Source organism: Helicoverpa armigera, chromosome 10, assembly GCF_030705265.1.
Source record: "Helicoverpa armigera isolate CAAS_96S chromosome 10, ASM3070526v1, whole genome shotgun sequence".
NCBI lineage: Eukaryota > Metazoa > Arthropoda > Insecta > Lepidoptera > Noctuidae > Helicoverpa > Helicoverpa armigera.
In genome coordinates, this window is record NC_087129.1 from 4578189 (window position 1) to 4598308 (window position 20120).

The window sequence follows — 20120 nt, forward strand, 5'->3', positions numbered from 1 at the left end:
AAACACATTATTTTTTTAATTTAAAGTGTTTATTTTTGCCGCAATTTTCCTTCAAATATAAACTGCCTATCGTGTAGTTACAGTACAGTTACTTGTTTGAATACAAACCCGCTGATCGTACAAACACGAACCGTTAAGCTTGTGGTCAGATAAAGCTACAATCGACCGGATTTCCACCTGACCGATACTTGCTCTGCTAAATTATCCCTAAACCATTGTCCAAACGGACGTCTTTTGCAGCCACATCAAAGAGCGACCGACAATATACCGGGTCTTAACATCGCCGGTGCAAAGACGCGTGCCTCTAATCTCTATTGATATAACGGAACGAAAGAAACTTTGTATGAACACCTTACGCGTTTTTTACCACGTTTCTTTTCAAAACATCCCTATAAAACGATAGACCGCTACTTTTTGTGCACTTATTGATATTAGAGAACGGTACTGCACTTTGCCGTTATGACAAACAAAAAAGCTCATATAAAGTGTTACAGTTTTCGAGGTAACTGTATCACAGCCCCCGCGCTTCCGAGGCTCTCCACTACCTACTTCAAGGTGGAAGGAAGCAATACATTATTTTTACAACGATCAACATTATGTTATTGAATTACTTTTGAAATTGATTTGGTGCCTTCAGTTATGTTTGCAGAACGTTTGCATCTGCTCGGGGCAATGCGTTTGATTTTTTGTTCGACAGACATTGTCGAGACTGTCTAGATGTGGGCGCTTAATTACGGATCACGTTCATAAAGATAATGTAATATAATCCTCGTTGCGAACAATCAGAGCCAGCAAGGTGGCGTCATAAGAATTAATTCAGAAATGCGATATATTCTATTGAATGAGTCCAGGTGAATTATTTGGCACGCTCCTCGGTAACCTACATGTTATCGTTTGGTAGCACCTTGTGTTTCAGAGATAGTGCGTTTATCGATATCTTCCGTTATAATGTAGATCAATACGCGGCGACTTGCACGGCAGATGTGGAAGGGTTATTGTGTATCTTATTATTGTTATGATTTCTATAGAAAATTTGACAAGGTGTCCTCGAGATTTTGGCATGTGCTATTCCATTTGGTAACACATTGTGCTATTGATTCATAACTCCTATCTTTTCTTTGGTAGATTCAAATCAATATAAAGTATCTATTTTTACATTGACAAGTTTAAGCATGTTTATCGAGAAATCTATAAAAATAATATACTTAGTGAGCTATTTTTATTTCATTCCCGCATTTTAAGTTCGCCGCAATATTTATTAAGAGCATCCTGTGAATATAACGAGCACTTCCATCTCGCAGGTTTACAAAGTTCTGCACATAAGAAGTTAAGTTACAATCTAGTTCTAAACCGTGTACTTGATAAATATAAAAGCAAATTTCGCATCGTCAAGTCGCGTTATAGCGCAACCGTGCGTATGCGACGTCGGCGACGTTCAAAGGCTCGGACGCCGACAGATGACGTATCGCTTGCACAATACGATAAAATGAAAGGGTGGAGTGCATTGCGATGCAATTCATAGGGGTACTCTACTCACTGTAACCTAACACTTTAGATTTGGCACGGTGAAGCACGTGTGCAAATCAAAATGTGCACTATTGTGATAGAAATGATAGATGGTCGACGTAAATGTTGATTAATTATTGTAGTAAGTTTCCAAGTGCTGTCAAGGGATCGATTTTATTAGCATTACATTTTGCTATTTGTGGAAATTGGCTGTATGGACAAATCTCTTAGAACTTTATGCAAAATATCATGCCTATCAGAGCTGTTGGAAGGTGGGCCTTCAAGTTGACGAATGGTAACTTTTAATCCTAAAACACTTAAAATAGCCATTTGAATAACCTGCAAATAGACAAAGCACTCCTTGTTGAATACAATAGGGCGTGCTACGAAGCAGATTCTGTGCATAAACGCGTTGAAAAAAAACTGACCTAAGCAAACATTGCAGTTTGCCCACTGGCGCCTGTAACCCGAGAATGTTTAAACAACATAACAGAATCTATTATTTTGAATGTATTTGAAGCTGATGTATTCATTTTACAGATTTTTCGCACACCACATTTTCTAACCAAAAAAGTTCAATTAAAAAATTTAATAAAAACGAGGTTAGTAAAAAATCGTGGTCACCTTTAGTGGACTATCAATACATCTGCCATGCGTGCCCTATTTGTAATACTACCCTTGAAATCTTAATCAGAGTGAACAAGAGCAAGCGCATTAATCACTGGCGACCGGAGTTAACATCGCTTCCGGACACATACAAGTAAAACCAACAACATGAAAAAATATCGGCCCCTCAAGAAGCACAATAATTTTTATTCCGCATAGTTTCTTATTTTGAGTTTTTGTGACACACTGGTTTGAACGATGAGAAACATTTTGAGATATTCTTATCCAAAAAGGATGTGATGTGATGGTGATGAAGTTTTTTGTAAAATAGCACTGTTACACCAAGTTGTAGTAAATTCCTACAGCAAACATTTTCATAGTTATAATTATCTCATATTTGTCTAATTTCAACAGCATATTGATAGACTTAGAGATAAGGAAAATAGGTAGATAATGTATTTTGTTTAAAAAGAAAACACTACCCAACTTTTGTTAGCACAAACAACCAAGCTGTGTTGTTGTTCCAATATTTTATCATTTTGCAATACTATTTTAATCCTAAGTGCGATTGCTCCCTTTCTCGACCAAAACCACCAAAACAAAACACAGTGTGTCCCCCAAATAAAAGGCAACGTGATCAAAGCAGCAGATCGACGCTCAGCAACACAAGGCAGGTACAAATTACTGTGGCAGGCCTCGATCACAAGATGGTGGTCGCTGATAACACTACCATCACTATAAAGACATAATTTAGTCAGCGCCGAACAAAAAGTATAACAGACAGAACTAGATGAACGATGTTGCCTCCGTATTTTAATTAACGATAACATGTTGCGATTGAAACGTCCTGTACTGAAAAATGTTCGTGATTAGTTTTATTGTGGCGTCTGAACGCTGCTTTATGTGAAGCGTTTTGATGTGTCAGTGTGCGCTCATTCTTATGCCGATATCGGGTGTATGTTGATTTAAACATGAGACGATGGATTCGGACTTTCTAAGTAAATCAAATATTTAGCTTTATATAAAAATAAACTAAAAATACTGAACGTATATTTAGTACCTGTAACATTGAATTTAAACTTACACTATAAATTACTAGCAACTAGATGCACACAATATAACAAGTACATACACTGCAAAAATTGTCTTTTCCATTATCGCAACAAAATGTCGGCATAGCAAAAAGGCCATATAGAATTTAAGTAAAACATAATGCGGGGGTAATGAACCATTGCAACTTCCTGTGCCAATCGATTGAGTTGTATTCGCAACCCGGATATGTCTTTGTGCTTCGCGAAAGGGTGAGTCGGTAAGCTAAGATCCCTGAGTATAATAATTTCACGCTTACATAGAACCCTTTGAATATCATACTTTCTCCCGCGGAACTGCATTTGACGGTGGAATCGATTTTTGAATATCGATAATTTTTGTTAATCGATTAGCCTTTGAATATTTCTTTCGGTCATATTTCCGCTTATAATTGCTTTTTCAAGAGTTGCTTTATGAAGTTTAGTTTGATTTAGAGAGGTTGAATGGATTAATAATTTTGATGTAGTATAAATAGTGTCCGCATGTCTCATTGCAAACCTTCCAATTCAAGGGAGTTTATTAAACCTACCTTTCAACCTTTACTCTCCCAAATCATGTCTCACACAAAGATTCAAGCCAAAACCGCCAACTTAAACATTAAAATAATATTATGAGCTTGATCTCTTTTAAACAACAAAAATAAATACCTAAGCCGACTTTTACGACTTAATATCGTAAATCACCGGCTTACGAGCTGGAGTCAGCTAGCTAGGTAGTGGGCCGCATTGCCCACCCATAGGTGTGGACAGGCTCGGTCAAAGGGTCGCGCACAAACACTAAATCAGCCCAGACATGTTATTTGTTCAAGAGACTTTGATACCACCGCGATGCGCCGCGCCTCATAATTTACGTGGATATATGGGAATCGAAACACATTAGTGTTTTGTTTGTTTAAATAATTTACTCAGATGCTTTTTTGTTTAGAAATGAGTTAGGTCTTCGAATTTTAATATATTGCAGTGCAAATGCGTTTGTGTGTCTACCATGCCGAACATCAGCGTTTGTTTCTAGTAAATACAAAAGTTGGACGTCGTCGATCGCAGTTCTGTCTTCCCATTGATTAACAAACAGTTTTAAACGATGTTCCCATTCATCAATTTGCATTTGTCGGCCCCCATTCGTAGTTAATAGATCTCAACTGAAACATCTCAAAACATTGGTACAACTAAATAAATTCACAATACTCCTAGTGTAGTAAGTACAAATCGTTCAATAAAACATCGACTAGCAAAACTCGCCTTAACACAGTTGAAATAAATAAATAATTCGTCTGTATCAATTGGAAAAGGAACATTCTCCCATCGAGGACGGCTCTTGTAAATCTTTGATAGCAATCTTGATGTACGAACGGATGCAAAACGGGATCGTCTCGGGACCAAAGCGGTTTGATTTAAGGAAATACATCCCTGACGAAACACAGTAAGTATCGTATGTAACATCGAATAATATCCAATCGTTTTGCATATCCAATTGTAATCTCAATTGTTTAGTTCAATCACTCGGCCGATATGTAGATTTAACGGAATGCATCGAAGTTAAGCGATAGCTCTCTATAGCTGTAACGTTGCCAAACTTTTATGTAAATATCGGCGAAATGTTCAAACGTATTGAGTACTACATTACCATAACATTTAACACACAATAAAACTCAAACATAAAATGTTTAATGACATTATTGAAACAAAAAATACACCTAAATCGTTTTCATATTAATTGGAAACTGTTTAATCATGAAAATTATTACATAAAAACAAACATTAAATCATAATAGTCAATTCTACAGATTAATCTAATTTGGTTTAGTTAAACACCCAGGGCGAATATTTATCAAATGTTAGTATCGGCTCATAAATAAGACTGCACGCGGTTTAGGAATGTGTGATAAAATTTATAGCGGCACTCTTACGAACCGGAGCTCTATCCCACTGTGACGCTCATATTGTAATCTGATCATGCAAATTTGTAACCCCTTTTTTACTCGGCATACGCCTAGCACCATACATATGTAGATGTTTGTTTATTTAACTCAAGGACACGATCAAAGATACAAAAATATATGACCGAATTTTTGCCCACTTATTAACGCAACCACTAATTAAAATTTACTGCATCAACGAATTTTAATCAATTAACGGTAAACGTTTTGCGACAATTTCTATCACATAAGTCTCTTTATCAACCTTAAAATATGCTACGCAAAACGTGTACATTACAAGTTATCTGTGAGATTGAAGACAGGAGAAAATAAAATTTTGGCACGTTCGTTAACGACCGGTCCTGTTGATTTGGCAGATGTTATTTTTAGTCATTAGAGAGAAAAAATCAATTAATAACCGCCGTTTGTGTACAAAATTGATTACCGGAGGCTTCTGAAGTCAGCCGTCTGACTGCACCCGAGGCACCCGTGTGAACTCTGAAAATCATAATTGCATACTGTCTAATCAAGTATACTTCGTCCCTCTCTTATCTACGCAGATTATTTAGAGCGTGAAAGAGATATATCTTAGGAAGTAAATGTTGCTTCCACTGTTCGTGACCACACTTTGATTGATGAACAGAGAAAACGCCTCGAGTGAGTTAATCACGCCTAAATTTAATTTAGAATGAATATGAAAACGCCGAGGCTATTTATTATGTTTTGTTTGTTTTGGATAGCATTTTCTTTTTTCTGGATCCACAAGCCTAATGTTGCTTTTTACCAGTCGAAAATATGTGAAGTTTGACCCCAACCCATTAAGAGGATTTTACAAAAAAATCGGTAAAAAAAACTTTTAAGTTAAACGGTTTTATCTTATGTGTACTGAAAACTAGAAAATAAAAATAGTTACTTACCTGTCAACCTACGTAGGTGGTCCCGGTCATATTAAACTAAAATAAAAACGTGGGGCCCATTAACTATTGCTGTAGTACTTTCTTCTAGAGGTATAATAGGTGTGGATTGCATTGACTTACTATAATCGTAACTGGAGATTTTGACAATCAATAATCAGCGGGGCCCCACGTTTTTATTTTAGTTTAATATGACCGGGACCACCTACGTAGGTTGACAGGTAAGTAACTATTTTTATTTTCTAGTTTTCAGTACACATAAGATAAAACCGTTTAACTTAAAAGTTTTTTTTACCGATTTTTTATTTTCTAGTTTTTAGTATTTTATGAAAATGCCTACCGAATATTCCTCATTCTATCTAATTCATTTAGTGCATCATTATTACACGGTCTCTTACCTGACAATTTATTACAATCTAATTCCTCAATACATAGCCCTTCCAGAAACTTTCTTTTGTAACAACCCCAAAAATCATCACATGACCTCTCCTGCTGTGGGTCAGCAGCGGTGAGGGAGTGCCAGACTCTCGACTAAAAACCGTTTTGTTCCGTCGTAGGCCTTTTATGTACCAGGGCCGCGGTAACTCTTCCGAACAATCTCGCAGCCCAGGCAGGCCTTGGCCCTGTTGGGCCCCGCTGGAGTTACTGACAGTTTTCTACTTGTGAAGCCCTTTCATTTGATACCCATATTGGTGGGATTGATAAAAAATTGTTATCAGCCATTTGGTAGCGGCGGCCATCTTAGATTTCAATTTTGCATAGTAAATTGTATTCTACTTGTTGAGACCTTTCATTTGATACCCATATTGATGGGATTGATAAAACCTGCGTTATCCGCCATCTTAGATTTCAATTTTGCATAGTAAATTGTATTCTACTTGTTGAGACCTTTCATTTGATACCCATGTTGATGGGATTTACAAAACCTAAGTTATCCGCCATTTTGTAGAGGCCGCCATCTTGGATTTAAATTTTATATAGTACATTGTATTCTACTGGTTGAGAACTTTCATTTGATACCCATATTGATGGGATTGATAAAACCTACGTTATCCGCCATTTTGTAGCGGCCGCCATCTTGGATTTCAATTTTTTATAGTATATTGTATTCTGCTTGTTGAGCCCTTTCATTTGATACCCATATTGATGGGATTGATAAAATCTACGTTATCCGCCATTTTGTGCCGGCGGCCATATTGGATTTACAATGTTATTGATATTACTATATTGTATTGTCATCGGAATTAAAGGTGTATACAAAATTTCAGATTAATCGGTTGACAGGAAGAGGGTGAAATTTGAATTACAAAATTTGACCCAAGAATGAATAAATAATAAAACAAACGGGGTGAGCTAAATAAAACCGTTTAAAAACAAAATAGTTTGGGTATCAAATCTTTGTTATTATGGAATAAAGTTTTTTTGTAGAAGTTGTGAAACACCTTTTTTGTCAAATATTATAAACAGTCATCTACGTGGCATTAGGGCGCGTCAAACGTTTCGTGGGAGACTAAAATTAAGATAAACGCTTCCCATTAGATCCATTTAATGCTGGAGCAATTCGGGCCTATAAACATAATGCTTTTAATCATAGTAGGCAGATAGGCTCCAATATTATTTGTTACCAAGCACAAGGAAATGCTTAGACGAGTCTGTCCTATTCAGAACATAGTGCTGTAAAATTAAGTAAGTGGGAATTTTTGAATGCTGAACTAATTTTATTTTGAATATTTCTTGTCTTGGTTAGCAAAAGTGATATTACTGGTGGAGGACAAGGGTTAAGTAATAAGGTGGAAATCAAGGACAGTTGCATGCCCATGACATTATGCTATATTCTATGCAGCAATATTGAAGTTGAGTCCATGCCGATGAAGTTGTGCTAGGTCATTGCAATCTGTATTACTAAGTTAAATGTTAATGTAGGTACGTACGTAGTATGTAAATCTATTGGATACGTGTAATGTAGAACCAACAAATATTTGTCATGGTAATTTAGAAGTATTTGAATTTTGCAACAAAATCATCTCCACTGTTTTCCCTGTGATCCTCATAAGACCATCGCTCATCATTCCAAGATAACGCATAAATAAATAAATAATAAAGTAAATTGAAAACCTTCCCAAGTAATTGTCGGTGTGGTGAGTTCACCTAATGGCTGTAATGACACCGGAACCCTTTGAATGGCCACGCCACTTACGAAGTCCTTTTAAACAAACAAATTAAACGATGCCTTCCCTTAAGTGGCACAATAAAACCTCAAAGATCACTTGAATTCATAAAATGTGATCACTTGCAAATGATCCCCTAATTAGTAAATTAAAAACCAACTATTGTGTGTTGCATAATTAATAATTGTAGTCTGTGTGTGGTAGAATAGTGCGTTTTATTTTAATATCATTAAAAATATTTACAGCAATACGTAATATGTTAAAGACATTTTACCAGCAGAAGGCGGCATTATAAAAAACTTTATTTAAGGATGTACCATTCCCTAGATTTTATGGATGTATGATGATTATGTAATGATAAAATGGCGTATAATAATGATTAAGGAAAAACTATGTATTTTTTTAAAGTACCAAAAAATAAAATTATCCTTGTAATACAGTGGCATTTGCTTGCCAACGTTACCTGCCTTACACGGTATTATTTTATCAAACGGGCAGATGTATTCAACTTGTTATCTGAGTTGCGTGGGTGGACGGCACGCGAAGGTGTTGCTGAACTGATCTCAATGCTTCTCATTGTTGTCAACCCCTGCGCGACGATTAGTGGCACACGACCGCCTACTGTTAACCACTTCCTTGTTTACACTACATGCTAGGTATCAAATACGGTTAGGTGATCATCATAACACAAATACTGATAACACTGCCAAAGGTTTGTAAAAGTGAAAGAATTGGTGTTTGTTCTTTCCGAAATAGAAAGTTAAGACACTATTCGATGTACGATGATAGTGGAATAATTCTGTTTTTATGACGATAATGAGACCAGTTAAAAGATAGTACTATTTTCCTACATACGTCTGCTATGATACCAATTTGCTTACACGGTATCTTCTTCAAGAAGCTAGTTTATTATACAATCTAAATATATAAAACTCAAAGGTGACTGACTGACTGACTGACATAGTGATCTATCAACGCACAGCTGAAACCACTGGACGGATCGGGCTGAAATTTGGCATGCAGGTAGATGTTATGACGTAGGCATCCGCTAAGAAAGGATTTTGATCAATTCTACCCCCAAGGGGATAAAATAGGGGATGAAAGTTTGTATGAAACTTTGTCAATTTTAAACCGATCGGACTGAGACTTTGCATGCATAAAGCTACTATGGCGTAGGCAACCCTTAAGAAAGGATTTTGATAAATTCCATCCTTAAGGGGATAAAATAGGGGATGAAAGTTTGTATACATCTTCTTAGATTTTATGAAGAAGTTCTGATGACGAATCAGAATTTTATGATGACGTTCGCTTAAATACGATTTTGATTAATTCAACCCCCACGGGTGATAAAATAAGGGATGATGAAGGATGTAAAATGTATTAGTTTGAACCTATCAGTACGTAATGGAACGAACAAAATAATGTTTAGTTCTAAATGTTGAGAAGTTCTGCCTACCGCTATTAGATGGCGCTGTGCATTTTCGTCTCATTTCTGAATCGCGGTGTTAAGATTCTCCGCCAGTTAATTACCTTCGAACTGAACTGTAGGTAATCTGTTTGTTTGGTTGCTGCGGATTGCCTTCCTCACTGACATATTAAACATAAACATTTCTAGCGGATTATATTTGACGGTTCTTTTCTTGGCATTTTGTTTTGGTGAGTCGTTTTGGTCATAGACTGCGTTGTATTTTTCATTTGTTTTGTTTTCGTTTGGTTTAAGTTTAGGTTTTGTTGGTTAGACTTTTTTTAAAACGGCTAAAGAAAATCTAAACGTTAATGGAGAAGTTGAAGAATGTACTGTCGTCCCTATTGTTGGTGACTGGGTGTGCCACAGGGGAAACTGTATTTATACCACGAATCCCATTAATACCTAACGATATCCCGTTCGAATTTAAACGATTACAGTTTCCCCTAAAAGTCTACTTTGCCATGACAATAAATAAGTCTCAGGGGCAAACTCTCAAATTTGCGGGTATTGACTTGAGAGAACATTGCTTCTCTCATGGACTGTTTTATGTTGCTTGCTCACGAGTAAGTTCACCCAATAACTTAATAGTTTTAGCGCTTAATGACAGATTAGTAAAGAATATTGTGTACAAAGAAGTTTTGTAGGCCCTAATTTTTTACACACGCTAAACAAAAGTAAAGCCGCAAAAACCATACCTAATTAATAATAATACTTCTTAACGCGAGCGAAGCCGCGGGCAAAAGCTAGTGGTAATGTAAAACTGTAATAAATTCCACTTGGAACACTAACCTACAACATATAATAAAATTAGTTCTTAAATTAATCCCACACTGAAGACACGATAGTCTAATTATTGTACTTAATAAAGACTGGATTGTACGGTAGTTACAGATTGGGTTTTAAAGATGATTATTATGGAGCAGTAGTGGAAAGTTGCGTCACACAAAGCTATTACAGATTGCGTTGTATTATGGTAACTATCAATATTATAGCGAGATAAATCGACAGAAATAGTGATGGTCTAATTGATGTGAATATAGCTTACAGTTTAATGATATACTTAGCAGTTATTATGGTAGTTTAAAATATGACTTACAACATACAGTTTTGGTATATCAGAAATTGTTTGCATGAAATCTTTGTAGGTATAGCATTAAATAGAATTTGGTTTTTGAGAGATTTCAAAGATACAGTAGACACTAACAATATAAATCAACATGTAGGCTTAAAAATGTGTCTAAAATAATTTTATTCACGTATTATGCAGAGGCTATTTTCCGTCAATAGACCGAAACCAGAAACATATATGTAGAAGTCAATTGGTATATGCCTCTACATGTAGGTATGTGTAAATATCGTTATGTATACATAAGTACCTAAAGTTTTACGTGAGTAACAAACATTGTTGCATTGAACATCTGACTGCAATAATCATCGATAACATCTTTAGGGGTGAATGATGAATCACTGCAGTGAGTAACCACCCCATCGTTTTATAATAATGAGGTTTACTCATATGCAACATCAGTTAGTTGTGTTATTTATTGAGTAAGGATTAATTCGTTAATTAAATAAATAGTTTTAGGTATACGTCATCCATGGAAATCATCGAAAAAGGAAACCTAAACGGTTTGAAAAATATGGTAGAAAAAAGTTAAAACACAAAAGAAAGTGCGTCATTCTTTTTACGATCCAGATTATTTTGGATGTCGCTTCAGCCACTGCTAAATATTATTGCTCTTTCTTTATAACTACAAGGTATATTTTTGTGATCGAGCTTCACTGCCCAATTCACATAATACAGGCGAAAACTCTAATGAATCAAAATGCTTTGATTAATACCGCAGTAGTAATGATGGATGCACCCTTCCAGGTAGGGTGGCCCACCGGCGAGAGCCACCCTCCGAGACTAACGTAATTACATACTTATTAGTTCTAACCTATTTTTATTTGTTTTTTCATGCAATCTATGTGGCGCCCGCGCCGACTACGTCGCGTATTTGATACCAATAAAAAAACAATTCGGTCACACGGCGCATGCTTATAAAGATCACTATAATCAAATTAGAACTCTATGATAATGAGTGTAAGGTTGATTTTGAATTGTAAAATATCATGTGAATTCTTTATAGATGCACTAGTTGAATTAGGATCGGATACATGGTCTGGCGTCTGGTGCTGTAAAGTTGTTTCCTGCACAACACTAGTTAATAAACGGAAATTGGGTATTTAAAACAAAATGGTGCTTTAAATACTATTCTTTCGAATAAAGGTGCAAAAATTAAGTACTGTTTTCAAGTACACAGAAGCTGCCCACCTGTGGCATCACCGGAGGCCTTTTCGAGAATTAACGTGCTTTCTATATAATGCCATAGAAAGCTGATGTATGGCTGTTTTATAGCATGTTTGAGGCGTTTTATCTGACCTGTATCTGCGATACTCTTCAAGTCAAGAATCACTTAAGCTATAATTTATCGCATCCGAGCCTTAAGCGAGTATGTCCTGTATTTAATTTCGGCGGCCCATTGGTCGAGACCTTTCGCCCTGCTCGTGTGACTTGCCGTATCCATAGTGTGTTCATAAGTTGGGTCTTCAATTTTTATGAAAAGTTTTTCCTGTTACAACAGGAAGTTTTACAAACAAAACCTAACTATTGTTAGGTGTGCAATTTTCGATATCGTACCTAGTAAGTATTGGGATTTTTATCTGTTCACACTATTTTTATTAAAAAGTTTTTTTGTTCTTTTACTAGAAATAGAGCGTAAATCATAGTACCTAATACTCTTATATAAGTCTACCCATGCGATTTTGGCAAGTTAGCAATACCTCAAACAAATAAAAATATATTCGGAGCTCCTAACTCTCGACTATGAATACAGCATGTTAACATCCTTTAGTGTAGTTAATTCACTGGTCAGATAATAATTAATAAGCTCACAGTCGATTCAGCTCGTGACCACCGAAGGCCGTCGTGACCGCGGCGTCTCTGACCCGACACAGATTGAGATATCAAAATTCGCATTTCAATCCCACGGTGATACACACGTTTGTTTTATAGTTATCATTTGTGTTAGCCTTTGGGCAGTCTGGCTTAGTTTGTGTAGGATGTGAGCTCAGTAAGTTAGGGTTGAAATGGCAGAAATTGAAACATGCTCTGGATCATAAGAGGAACCAACCTAACAATTTAATCACCCCAAATAAAAAGAAACTCTTATATAGGAAAAGCCTAAGTTTGAACATGTTCAAAAAGCTCAGATTTAAACTATGTTAAATATGAGAATTTTGGATATACCCAAAACGCCATTTAACAGTTTTAAAAAGATAATCGCAAACACTGACCAAACCCAATGTACCTATAAAATTCTCAATTACGATTCAGTATTCTGCTGGAACCCAAAACCAATATAAAACGCACAATATTAGGCCGCTGCCTCGAATTTTGCGGGCAGCGGGGCGGCAGCGGCGGCGGCGCGGGCGGTCACCGTTTTGAATGGAGCTCACCGCTCGTTGCCCGCTCCCGCGCCGCTGTATTCGAGGGCCGGTCCATTTGATTATACGCGTAAGATCCTGCCGCTCCCGCGCCGCCGCCGCTGCCGCCCCGCTGCCCGCAAAATTCGAGGCAGCGGCCTTAAAGCATCGGTCGCTGTCATTCAACCCGGTTAAAGACGTACCATAATTAAATTTTACAGTCCACGAGAATTTTATAATAGCGTAGTAACTACTCGTAAAAGTATGGTTTATATTCAGTAGCATTATGCATAACGCTTTAAAAAAGGAACACTCCAAAATCGAGAATTAAAAACAATCTCTTAATTCTACGTTTAAAACTGCCTACGAATTGACGCAGGCCATATAAACATCGGAATGGAACCTTTTTACGTTTTATTTATTTATCAGATAGTGACCAGTATAAGTGATTTTATTGTTGATTCTATTTACACTTGGGTCAGTAACGTTATCTTGGATCTACGTAATGGTAAGTGCAAGTGAGCGGCTAATTGTTTTTGTTGGCAAGTGATCGTATCCGCTGTTCAAAGCTCACGAGGGGCAGGCCTCGTCTATACTGCCCTGATTTATATTTCGATGTGCCGAGAGATGTATCAAGTCCTTAAGCGTTTGACCGCTTGCGTGTGCGCATTGTTGTGCCGGCCGTTTTTAATTATCAAGATTCTAATTGAATAAACTTTTGGCTGTATAACGTTTTTAATTAAAACAAATTTATCACGAATCTCTTTTCGGTATACTTTTAAATGCTTTGTTGTTCGCGTGTTTCAAAAAATGTTTGTGCTTCTGGTTGAAAAATTATCCTCAATCTTGCAAAGAGTAAATACCAAAAATACTGCCATGATTTTCGATTAATTATTATACTAATCTCAATTGAACACTGAAAAAATAATGTTATTGTCTTAGCAGAGCTTGTGTTACAATTGCTCCGGGATTGGTGTTACCGTAAAGATAATCCCGTGTTTGTTTTAGCCCGGAGCCGGGATTGAGCCATTTAATTTTATAAGTCGAATCTAGATAAAGCCTGCTTGAGTGTGCTTTATGGGTTTATTCGTTTAATATAGGTTCTTATTGTAAATGCTATAAATGGGTATACAAATGTATATATCTTCATTGTTTGATGTATATATTGTAGTAATTAAACGTGAAATCTTCTGAACGCAAGTTTTGTGACAAAATCTAAAAAAGAATTTCCAAGTATATAATTATAATCAGTATTTATTTCACAGAACAGAAATAAGCATGTTATTCACGCTCCTTAAATAAAATATGTATCAGATGATTGATATAAACAAAAAAACCTTGGATTACACCTGCGATTTAATGTAAACGATTACATTTGTGGGTTACTAATGAAAGTTTAAAATTCACGGGTAGACCGCGCCAGGCGCCCGGTACCGTGCGTGCGCGCATACATGTCCGACGCGGGGAGATTTGCTCGTATTATACAACAGTTTATGTGTTTTATACATCAATTACATTACTGTGATTGATATCATTCGGAGAACAAACATAATTTAAAGAGTACTATTATTTCCATAAAATAATGGACGATTCAAATTAGGTGGAAAATTTTACTGGCCGTGACATTTACTCCTATTAAAATGCGCTATCGATAAAATCTAGGAACTATTTTCAAGAAACTGGTTCACTGCAAAATTAAGAGACTTGCAATGCCGCTGACGTCGATTTATTCACGAAAACGATTTATGAGTCCATAAGATTATTTATAGTTGTACTTACTTCATTAAAATAATAGGATAATTTGATAAAATTATGCTATATAATTATGTATATTTTAATAAAATTCAAAAATGACGGAGTAACGATACAATGTCACGTTTACGAGACATGTTCGTATTTCCATGTAAAGAGGCGAAACCTGCTTCATGCCTTAGCGTATTATGCTAATATAGTTCATTTCATAGTTATTTAAAATACGATAAGGTTTTATATTATGTCAATATAGAACGGGAAAATACATACCCGAAGTCGTTCTCCAATCATAAATTAAAACAAAAGCCAATAATGGCAATTTGAACAAAAGAAAAACATTTAATAAAAGCAGTAGTTACAGGCATGTTCATGTGTGTACGTTTAACAGCGTGAGTCGAGATCCGTATCGAACCTACTTCTTTACACATGACCAACATTATTGAACATGCATGAAATCATCCCCTGATATCACCGCCACCCTTATTACTACAGTAATAGAGTCCAAAATTGTGAAGTGATACATTTTCGGCAGTGTCAACATACATTTGTTAGTGCACATGTTGAAACTTTTGTCATGTTATCTGGATTGGATCTGCCGCTAAGTTTTACGGTAATCGTAGTCTCTGCAGTACTTTTAAAATATTTATGGACATCGTTTTTTCTTGGTGGGTCTTACATTAGTCGCAACATCAAGAATACTCAGTAGAGCAATATTTACATGATCTGCTGATAAGGTTGTGTAAGCTTTTTGCTAAAGCTAACTAAGCTTTAGATTAGTAGTTGTCGGCTTTAGGCGAATATTAAAAGTTAGTAGATATTTCATAATTAATTGCCCTGGGCGTAAATAAATGGACAGTCGCGTTCTTATGTTTATCGACGGAGGTTGATTATTTTATATATGGGTATGTGTACGGTACATACTGGCCCTCTACACTCAATTATCCCGATACAACAACCCTTAATAGGTGCTCCACTTATCAACAGAAGTCACTTGATTTGTTCGTCGACATATTGTTACAATAACAATAAATTCAATCAACCTGAAGCCGTACTGCCTTACTTATACCTGTCACTTAGCGTCAAATGAAAATAAATTATAACCACAATACTTTTAAATCATTTATTAACTTGATAAATGTTTGCATTATGTATCTCAACGAGTCTATCGCGGTTAGTGGCATAAAAAATGATATAAAATGGATGGAGTTTAAAAAATTACGTATGCAGGTATTACGTTATAAGATCAACATTACGCAGAAGTAAGTACTAAAAATTCACAAGCCCTCGCTGGAACCGTTGTCCCCGCCCAATGGGCAGCTGTGTCCTCACCCAGGACTCACTAAGCCTCTATTATGGTTCCCTCTCGCATAAACACGCCGTCGACCCATTAAAGCGGTCGATCGCGTCGAGCTTCAATTTATTCTTGAAATTAACCTGTCGCATACACTTAAGAAGTTGCGAGGCGCGTGTTTCAAATGAGGCACGCGGTGATTGGGAAGTTTTGAATTGACGAACCTTCCAAATTGTTGTTATTAACCAAACATGTTAAGAGACAATTTTTGAGTGAACTTTTTCAGGCGCTGTATTTGGATGATAAGTTTTACTTAAACGAGTTTAATGACAACCGTCCATTACGTATTCATACGCAGTAAATTCGTAATTAATTAATCTCCAAGCCAGTCATCTGACAAAACAAATACACTAATCTTATGCAATAATCACAGAAAAATATATTGCACATTTTCTTATAGAGACACTTTATATTAGAAATTAAATTCTTAACGACAGCACGGTGGATCGAGATTGATAAGCGTAACGTAATATGACAGAATAATCGACGCTATAACATTTTGCATCGGCGATAAAGTACCATTTGATGAGGAATGTCAACCTCATAACCATATGACAGCCAAGTTCTATCTTTGGAACATAATTTATGGAAATACTCGGGCCCATGATACACCTGAATATCAATTACACAGACTTTTATTACGTTTTCGCGATCTAAGCAAGTAATTTTGTTTGTTAGGAGAGGGTATCATGCGCAATAATTAAATTATATAAGTAAACATGATTTATCGGATTTTCTTAGAAATAATGATAGAGGTCTAGAGGTGGGGGTGCGCAAGCGCAGATGTACTATCGCACCTGCTTGAGGACAATTTACACGATTCATTATGATCAACTCATAAACTAGTGATTTGTTCATTTAGCAATCTGTATGCATAATTGACTGAGTTTTTCTAGTTAAACTAGTTTTTCAGATAACTAGACTTAACGTTTTCTAATTGCATAATGTTAAAACTAGTAAGAAATGATGGATCACTGTATCCGCTTCACGACATTATTTTGTCTGAAGTCCTATATTGTACGCACCCACTCACATAAATTAAACATATTTATTTAGTCACCTGGTTAATCAAATGTACTTTCAATAAATGTTTATCTCAATTATGTTAAATATTTAATAATTCAATTTCGACGTCATGATGAAGAAATAAACATTAATTTATTGCCGTATTTAATATATCATACATTCAAAAGTATGCCCATTAATGTCAACAACAAACATTGCAGGTGCATTTAATCAAAATTATTAAATTGTTAAGTACTTTTAAATATTTGCTTCACTAAATCGGTGAAAACAAATGAAAATTTATTACAACCCCATATTATAATGTCTACGATTTTTATGGCAACATTAATTATATCTTAACATCTACTCACCTGTAAACATGTTTTTTGAAGAAAAATCAACCGTAATTCTACTTATAAAAAGGGCATACTTCGGTCGAAGACGGCCTTACATTTTTCTGATATAATTATGAAAAAGACATGCATGGAGTTGCCTACCTATATTTATTTAAAGGTAAATTAAGTTTTCTTTGAAATTACTCTCTATTCTATATTGATATTTGTATTCATTTTAAGTTTCTCTATGCTATGTAAAATTGCATTATGGGGTGCTCTTGTTAATACCGAGCATTCTAAATTCCTTCAGGAGCCTACAATTCTGTATATTTCTGATGCTACAATCGCATTATCATTAAATATAGAAAATTACAGATTTCTATATAATTTTGAAAAAATACTATTGTAACATTTTACATTAATAAGAAAACTCGTTTGAAAATCTCATGAACAGAACAATCAAAACAAAATACCAACCCGACGACTCCACGCATTTCCCTGTCGCGTAGTTTTCAGTAAGCCAACGACTCGTCGACTCAGGCAGGTGCTGCCCAAGCGCACACTTCTTTCATTAAAATTAATACCAATGTCGCGTGTGCACATTCTTACTCGATAACGCCTTGCCGTAATTAAGGTATGGCTTTAAACGAGCCGGGCAAGACGGCGCACGACTGCCACGCGCCGAACGGTACTCCTCGAAACGTTTAACGAGAAATTTTGTTTCCATCAATATTTCTGCTTATGGTATCAGATTAAGAGCCTCGTTGCGATTGGATGCAGATGCTCGGTATTTTCTTTTTTCGATGTTGGGGATGGTTTTTATTTCCGCTTGAGAAAGTATGGTCTTAAAATATGGAAATATAGGTATTTACTTGATATGTAAACAACATTAGACACAACAGAATTTAGAAGATGCTAAATATGAATCCTTATTCTCCTTGTTTTTAACTGCTGCTGGTTCCGCTGTCTTGCTTGTTATTGTCAGAGGAAGGTTGTTATGATATAGAAGATAAAGAAAATTGCGCGGAAAATTATGACATGTAATAAAACTTTACGACCTAACTTTATACTGCCGTCCTCGTTTGGCAGCGATAGACAGAAACTACGCGTGCTTAGGTGTACGTAGTGCGTCAGGTTAGCTGTTTAAAATAAACAAATATGATATTAAGTATAAAAAGGCACCTCATCTATATGCATTTATTGGGTGACGCACAAAACAGATCCTTGTTTTGTTCGCATTGTGTCAGCTGTAGTCAGAGTTAAATGATACAAAAATATTAAACACGTATATCGAGTTTGTTTATTGGCAATCAGTATTCGACGGTTTATTTATGTTGCTCATTCCTCAGCTGTTAACACTTCGAGATGTCGATCTTTTGGGCGTCGCCATTCCATTCAAATCAATAAAACTGACAGTAAAAAAGATTACACAATAGCAACTGATATAAGGAAACAATACTAATTATCTATTTAGGGGCATCTTATCGCCGCAGCTAACGAGCTGTCGTAAACCTATAAACGAATTCTACAAGCCTTGTTTGTCGGCAAATGAGGTGATTGCCTAAACCAGCCTTATTTATAGACCTACGCACATGTCCAAAGGGTCAGTTATGTTATATACAACGTACTAAATGATACACGTTTACTCATTATAGAGACTTTTAAAATGCTGACAAAAATAATTAAGATGGAAAACATTTTTATTTTGGACGTTTACTTACATAGGAAAACAGAAATAAAGTCTTCTATTTATTTATTGTCCAAAAGAATTCATCAATTCCAAATAAAAGTTGGAGAACCGGACACTGTCATGTAATTCGGGACACAACAAAGGAAATCAGTGAGTCCAAGCAGTCACCTATTGACTTCCTACCAATACATTGAACATCATTGTCGCGAAACAAATCTTTATCTTAAAATTCGAATATCAATCAATCGCATCCGATTGGTCAAAGCGAATCGAATCATGGCCGAATCGTATCTCGGTCACAATCGGTGTCGGGGTGTCGTTGAAATCGGATACGACGACGTCAGAGCGTCCGACGTGTCACGTCACGAGTAGGTGGCGGCGACGGCGACCGATGCGATGTCCCGATAGCTCCTGTGTCACTGTCGTACAAGCTTCCAGACATTCTATTTGCATTTCGGATGTCGTCTAAAAGACGTGTGTTATCTGTCCTAGCACATGTAGGTGGGAAAACAAGTATATTCCCATGGGTAAAAAGTATTTAGAACTTCCATTAATGTACGCGAACTTTCTTTGGATTTTTGGTTTTATTTGTCGACCCATTTTATCTTTTCTTCGTCTTATCCTTATCTCGTGATAGATTCTTAAGTGCTTTTTGAGACAAAAATAAATATCAAAAAAGCAATTAAAAAAGAAAGCTAAGTAATGAGTTTATTTTCGTCCTGTGCTTATTGCTTTATAGTGAGTTTCGTGTGGATTTTAGTTAACTTTTCTTAAATTGATAACAAAAATCATTGAAATCGAATGAACTAATGACACACAATCGAACCGCCTATCATGGCGATCAATTCAAATT